At 40.5% G+C, this 6,721-nt stretch overlaps 1 protein-coding gene across 1 annotated transcript in view; it reads left to right on the top strand.

Annotated features, from left to right (window-relative positions):
* The window catches only part of ODAPH (odontogenesis associated phosphoprotein), a 44,237-nt gene that overhangs the window by 5,854 nt on the left and 31,662 nt on the right, over positions 1-6,721 (top strand). The window lies entirely within an intron of this gene.

The following is a 6,721-nucleotide window of genomic DNA, read 5'->3' as shown; positions in this document are numbered from 1 at the left end:
TTATATATTTAGTTATACAATAAGATGAACAGAAAAATGAAGAGTTTATTCATGGTGGTTTTGCTTTCATTTCTTCCACATATTTTACTTGACCAATACCCCTAACAGCATAGAGTCTGCTAAGTTAATGCAGTAGTCAGCGTGCTTCCACCATAATATGGACCTGCTATAGACCTCTTTCCTGCTCTGGGCCTCACTCAAAACTGGCAGCTTTTCATGTCACCCAGTATAGAGCAGAGAGCAGTATTCTTAGGTGTGAAATGTGCTGCCTTCAGAATTCAAGGATGCCTTGTGCTTCCATCTTCATAGTGAGACGCAAGTTGTACTGATATGTCTTATACTTCAGTGGGGATGCCCTCGCCTGCCCCTGATCACTGGACACTCCCCCTACAAATTGTACTGCTGTGGGCCCCTGATCCTTTCCGTGCACCGCTTTATCAGATGATACACATGCACAATAGATTTCACACCACACCTTAAAATTTAAGTGTTCGAGTCTCATTCAGTTTCATTCATTTAATGTTTATCATAGGGACATAAAGAAGTTTATAGACTAATGTAATTAATGTATTAACCTATTGCATATAATGTTTTCAAAGGCTCATTTACTATTGTGAGGGACACACAAGTATATAACACAAATACACGGAGGGGGGCAATTGGCAGGACTGTGGCAATTAAAGAAGGCACTGAGACTATGAAACTAACAGAACCTTAAAGTTCCAAAATGAAACATTAGTGTGTCATTGTGCACTTCTTTTTAAGTGAGAGGAGGGGAGATAGACTCACGCATGTGCCCCAACTGGGATCCACCCAGCAACCCTGTCTGGAATCAACCGAGCCATTTTTAGCACCTGAGGCTGACACAGACTAAGCTATCTTCAGAGACCTAGGCCAATGCTGGAACCAATTGAGCCACTGGCTGTGGAAGAGAAAGGAAGATAAGGGGGAAAGGGTAGGAGAGAGAAGCAGATGGTCACTTCTCTTGTGTGCCCTGACTGGGAATCAAACCTGGACGTCCGTATGCCAGACCAGTGCTCTATCCACTGAGCCAACTGGCCAGGGCCTAGTGTGCATTTCTAAAGTTCTGTCCTAGGACCTGGATTCTGTTAGCATGCTCCGTGAATATGACAATAAAAGACCCAACCACCCAGGAGAGAACCAAACAGACCTAGGTTCCAATCCCAAATCTGCCAGTTTATTGCATGGAACCTGGGCCAAGTTAACCTCTCTGAGCATTTACAAAGTGGACAATAACACTTCCTTCACCTGCTTGTGGTGAGAATTGTATTTAATTCTGTGTAAAACATAGCTCATGCAATGAGCCCTCCATATATTGTTTTTCTTTCTTTAAATCTCAGAGATAACAGCAAAAAGGGGAAAAAGTAAGAAGGGGACATGAATTTGATAGGGACTGACAGTGGTACAGGCAACAGTAGCAGATAGGCTGTTTGTGCTTTAAATAACTGTCTCTCCCTGTGGCAGCTCAAAAGCAGGGAAGAAACAGTCTCCCACTGAAAGAAAAAATTTTATTTAATCACCATCTTCCTCTCCATTCTCCCACCTCCTCCCTAAAAGCCATTTAATGTATCTTAGATATATCTTTCACTCATTCATTTATTTATTCAACTTAGTAAAGCACCTTAGATTATGCTCAAAATATGACTCACAGACAAGTGCACAAGTTAAAGAGTTTGCACCAGAATATAAATCAACTACATCTCAAAGCACACTGTTCAGTCAACATTTTCATAGGAAGACTTTCTCAGTGAATGAAACCATATACAGTATTGCTTTACATTCTGAAACAAACACCTTATTTCATTCTGAACCAGTAAAAAAGAGTTCACAGGATAGCATTTTGAATAGCAGTGTCTCAGAGAATCCAGTCACTAAATAAGCAATCTTTGAATAGCACTGTCTCAGAGAATCTAGTCACTAAATAAGCAATGTTTGAATTTACCTTATGTTGTTGATTTGTGATCAGCTGACAGCAGAAGGGTCCCCAACAGAGTTATGTCATATAAGAAACTTCCCAAATGCTTGTGGTAGTGCTTGTGCAGTTGAAAAGATAACATCAGATCTGACTCAGCAGATTTGGGCCTCATGCATTTTAAAACACAAGTGTTTTACTAAAGACAGTGAAGTGTATAGGCTGTACAGAGTGCTGACCACAAATACTGGTGATAGGCACCTTGCGGAGACAGGCATTCCACTGCAGACTCGACAGCAAAGTGTACTCAACATACAATTTAACTAAAAATGAAGGGTATGAGCATTTATAAAAAGAGATTTTGTAATGGTACAAAATGTTGCCAGGCTATGCAGCTGAAGGAAATTACCTCTGAAATCCTGAGAATTTCAACAAATGTTTTGCTTGCCACTCTTATGTGACACTTTTAGATGAGTAGGGAATGTCTTATTGGGATGTACATTTCACCTTTTTGTGGCCATCACCATTATCTGGCCATGATTTGTTGAAAAGATAGGAAATGCTCCACAAAATCAAACAAGGCCCCATAAGGACTGGAAAATTTGAGGGAAATGAAAATGTATACTCTAATTTAAATCTAAAACCAGTTTTGACCCTGGCCAGGTTAACTCAGTTGGTTAGAGCATTGTCCTGGTGCTCCAGGGTTGCGGGTTTGATATCTGGTCAGAGCACATAAAAGAATCATCCAATGAATGCATAAATAAGTGGAACCACAAATCAATGTTTCTCTCTCTCTCAAAAAATCAACCAATAAATAAATATAAAAATAATAATAATAAAATAAAACCAGTTTGGGTTTATTTTAAAGTGTACCTTATGGCACAAGAACTCTGCATTTGCCCAAAGAGAGGTATGGGAGAATTGTTTTAAGAGAAGAAAATGGAAAGCAACCCAAATTTCATCAAGTAGTGAATGGATAAATAAAACTATGGTACACCTATATAATGCTATGATCAACAATTCAAAAGAAAGAGATTGATCTATCTATAATGACATGGGCAGAAAGGATATTTCAAGAAGAAATAAATTTAGAGAACTCAAAATAACCTGTTGATATAAAAAAATTTAAACCCACCTACAAGGCAATTTCTAATTGTGTGTGCAAATATACAGAAAAATAACTGAAGGATATCTGCCAAACTGTTAAACATGCTTACTTTTGAAACTATCATTATTTTCTGATGACATGATATTGTATATAGAAAACCCTAAAATCTCCACCAGAAATCTACTAAACCTAATAAATAAATTCAGCAAAATAGCAGAATACCAAATTAACATACAAAAATCAGTGGCATTTTTATACACCAATAATGAACTATCAGAAAGAGAAATTAAGGAAACAGCCCCATTAACAATGGCAGCAAATAAATAAATAAAGTACCTAGGAATAAATTTAACCAAGGAGGTAAAAGACTTGTACTCTGAAAATTATAGGGCATTGAAAAAAGAAATTGAGGAAGATACAAACAAGTGGAAGGATATACCATGTTCATGGATAGAAAGAATTAACATCATTAAAATGTCCATACTGCCCAAAGAAATTATTTCAACATAATTCCTATTAAAATACCAATAGCATACTTCAAAGATCTACAACAAATATTCCAAAAATTTATATAACCAATAAAGAACCCAAATAGCCTGAGCAATTTTGAAAATGAAGAACAAAGTGAGAGATATCACAACCTGATATCAACCTATACTACAAGGCCATTGTAATCAAAACAACCTGATACTGTCATAAGAACTGGTATATAGATCAATGGAACAGAACAGAAAACCCATAAATAAGCCTACACCTTTATGGTCAAATAATATTTGACAAAAGAGGCAAGAGTATATGATGAAGTAAAGATGGTCTCTTTAGTAGATAGTGTTGGGAAAATCAGACAAGTACATGCAAAAAATGAAACTAGACTATCAACTTATGCCATACACAAGAATAAACTCAAAATATATAAAAGACTTAAATGTAAATCGTGAAACCATAAAAATCCTAGAAGAAAACATAGGCAGTAGGATCTCAGACATCTCTCGCAGCAATATTTTTGCTGTTATATCTACTCAGGCAAGTGAAACAAAGGAAAAAATAAACAAATGGAAATACATCAAACTATAAAGCTTTTGCAAAGCAAAAGAACTATCAACAAAATGAAAAGACAAGCCACTCTATGGGAGAACATATTTGCCAATACATCTGATAAGCAGTTATTAACAAAAAATTTATAAAGAACATATAAAACTCAACAACAGGAAGAAAACAATACAATTAAAAAATGGGCAAGCTACTTGAATAGACATTTCTCCAAAAAGGACATAGAAATGACCAAAAGACATACGAAAAAATGCTCAGTGTTACTAATCATCAGAAAGATGCAAATTAAAACCACAATGTGATATCACCTCACACTTGCCAGAATGGCTCTCATCAACAAATCAACAAAAAAGTGTTGGCTAGGATGTGGAAAAAAGAGAACCCAGTCCACTGCTGGTGGTAATGCAGACTCGTTCATATAAAAACATATATACATAACATAACACAGAGCTACAGAAAACAGAGTGGCAATGGCCAGAGAGAAAGGGAAGTTGGAGGTAGAGAGGGTGAAGAGCAAAGTGGGTGTGGGAATGGTGGCAGAAAGAGATTGTTCTTGGGTCAGGATGAGGGGCATGATGTGGTGTGTAGATGGTGTTATACTGAGTTGTATGCTTAAAAGCTGTATAGTTTGGTGAACCGTGTCAACCCAATAAGTTAAAAAAGAAAGTTAAGATGACGTCAGAGTAATGGCGGGGTAGGAAGCGATACCGATAAATCTCCCCCAAAACTCAACAAGATCTTCAACCAGAAACAGAAAAACCTATACTTGGAGCTTCCAGATGCTTCACAATACACCCAAAGGTATGATTGAGTGAAAAATTGGCTAAATATATAACCAAACCCCGAAGGAAATAGGGAGTAAGAAATGCTCCGCCTTCCTCACTAACCTAAACAGGGCGGCTTTCTCTGGTAACTGTGAATATAGAAACTGAGGCGGGCAAAGGGGGTGAATAGATCCAGGCCGCCGCGGCACAAACGGCCGAACCAGGCTGTGGCACACAGATCCAAGCCGAGGAAAATCTGATCCTGTGGCAACCCGGGCAATACAAGCTAACACTCGCGCCAAACCCAAACAAAGAAAGACAAGCGGAGCGGCCATTTTACCCGGTCTCCTGGTCGGTGCGCAGTTAGTGGGCGAGAATTTCTTCCTAGGCCCTGAGAGTGGGTGCCTGTCTTGCCCCACGGAGAGGCAGGGTCAGAGGCCTTTCTGTGGGCTGAGGACAGAGTCTCTGGGCAGCCCCAGCGCCCTGGGAAAGCCACGCACGGGAGGGAGTGAGAACTAATTCCAACGGTGGAGATTTTCCGTGCTGGTGAGGGTTTCACTCAGAGGGAACCGCGGCCGGCCTCATATCCTGGTTTGCGCGCGCAGATAAGGAGTGAGTGATTCCTCCGAGTGCCTCGGCAGTGCGCGCCCGTGTTATCGCAGAGAGGGGCAGAGTCAGGGGCCTTTGTGTGGGCCAAAGCGGAATCTCGAGCCGCCCCAGCGCCTTGCAAAAGCCGCGCACGGGGACGGAGCAAGACTCAATTCCAACGCTGCAACTTTTCCCTGCGGTTGGGGGTTTCACTCAGAGCGTGAGACTGCTGGCTGGATATCCTGGTCGCAGACAGTGAGTGAGAGTTTCCTCCAAGCGCCCCCCAGAAGTGGGCGCCCGCTTGTGTTACCGGACAGAGTGGCAGAGCCAGTGGTCTTTGAGTGGGCGGAAAGCCCACCTGATTATGCTAGCAGCTCTGACTGACTGAGCCTTACCCAGAGCCCTGTGCTGAGTGGAAATAGAGTGGGGAGTTGCCAGCTCTTTGAGCCTCTTACTATCCAGGCAGAGGCAGCAGCAACCCCATAGCTGGATTATCAGGCTACTAATTGAGGAAAGAAAGACTAGGAGAAAGGCTCCAGGAACACGGACTCTCTCACTGTCAGAGCCTATAAATGCTAATGAGCCTCGACTCCCACGAGACTAAAGCACAATACATGACATTGCCATAGAGACTTATCAACTGCAAGCCTCTACCTGAGCGTGCCAAAGGGGCAGAACCCGGGGTACAGAGTCACCGACCAGGAAGAGGGAGAGAAAAGAAAAAGCAAGAAGATAACCTCTCAAAATCAAGAATAATCTGCAGACTTTATAACCTATCCCATTTTATTATATTTGTTCGTTTGTTTCTCTTATCTTCATTCTTGATACTTTTTTTTCCTCCTCCAATTTGGCCGATTAACTCTCTACTGGTCTTACTCTCTCCTCTCCTTGAACTACACTACCCATAAGTGTTACATCTCCCATTATCTTTTCTCTTCTCTTCCTTTCTCTCTATGAGGGTTGCACTCCAAAACACTTAACTCTCTCTCTCTCTCTCCTTTCTTTTTTCTTCTTTTAGTGGTTCCCTCTTTTTTTTCTCTCTCTCTCTTTCTTTTCTCCCTCTATATTAGTTTCTTCCTTTCTCCTTTACATCTCCTCTCATTCAAACCTCAATAACAAACAAATTATCTTATCTGGGACTCAAACCTATGTTTGTGGCATTTTGGGGGTTTTTTACTTCACCTTTTTAACTCACTAGCAGTGCTCCCATCCCTGGCTCTCCATATTATCTAGTTCTTGTTCCACTAAATACAATAGTAATTTTTTAATTTGTCCCCC

The sequence above is a fragment of the Saccopteryx bilineata genome, chromosome 5, assembly GCF_036850765.1.
Source record: "Saccopteryx bilineata isolate mSacBil1 chromosome 5, mSacBil1_pri_phased_curated, whole genome shotgun sequence".
NCBI classification, from domain to species: domain Eukaryota; kingdom Metazoa; phylum Chordata; class Mammalia; order Chiroptera; family Emballonuridae; genus Saccopteryx; species Saccopteryx bilineata.
The sequence above is the reverse complement of the archived record's forward strand: the minus strand, read 5'-3'. Positions and strand labels throughout refer to the sequence as shown.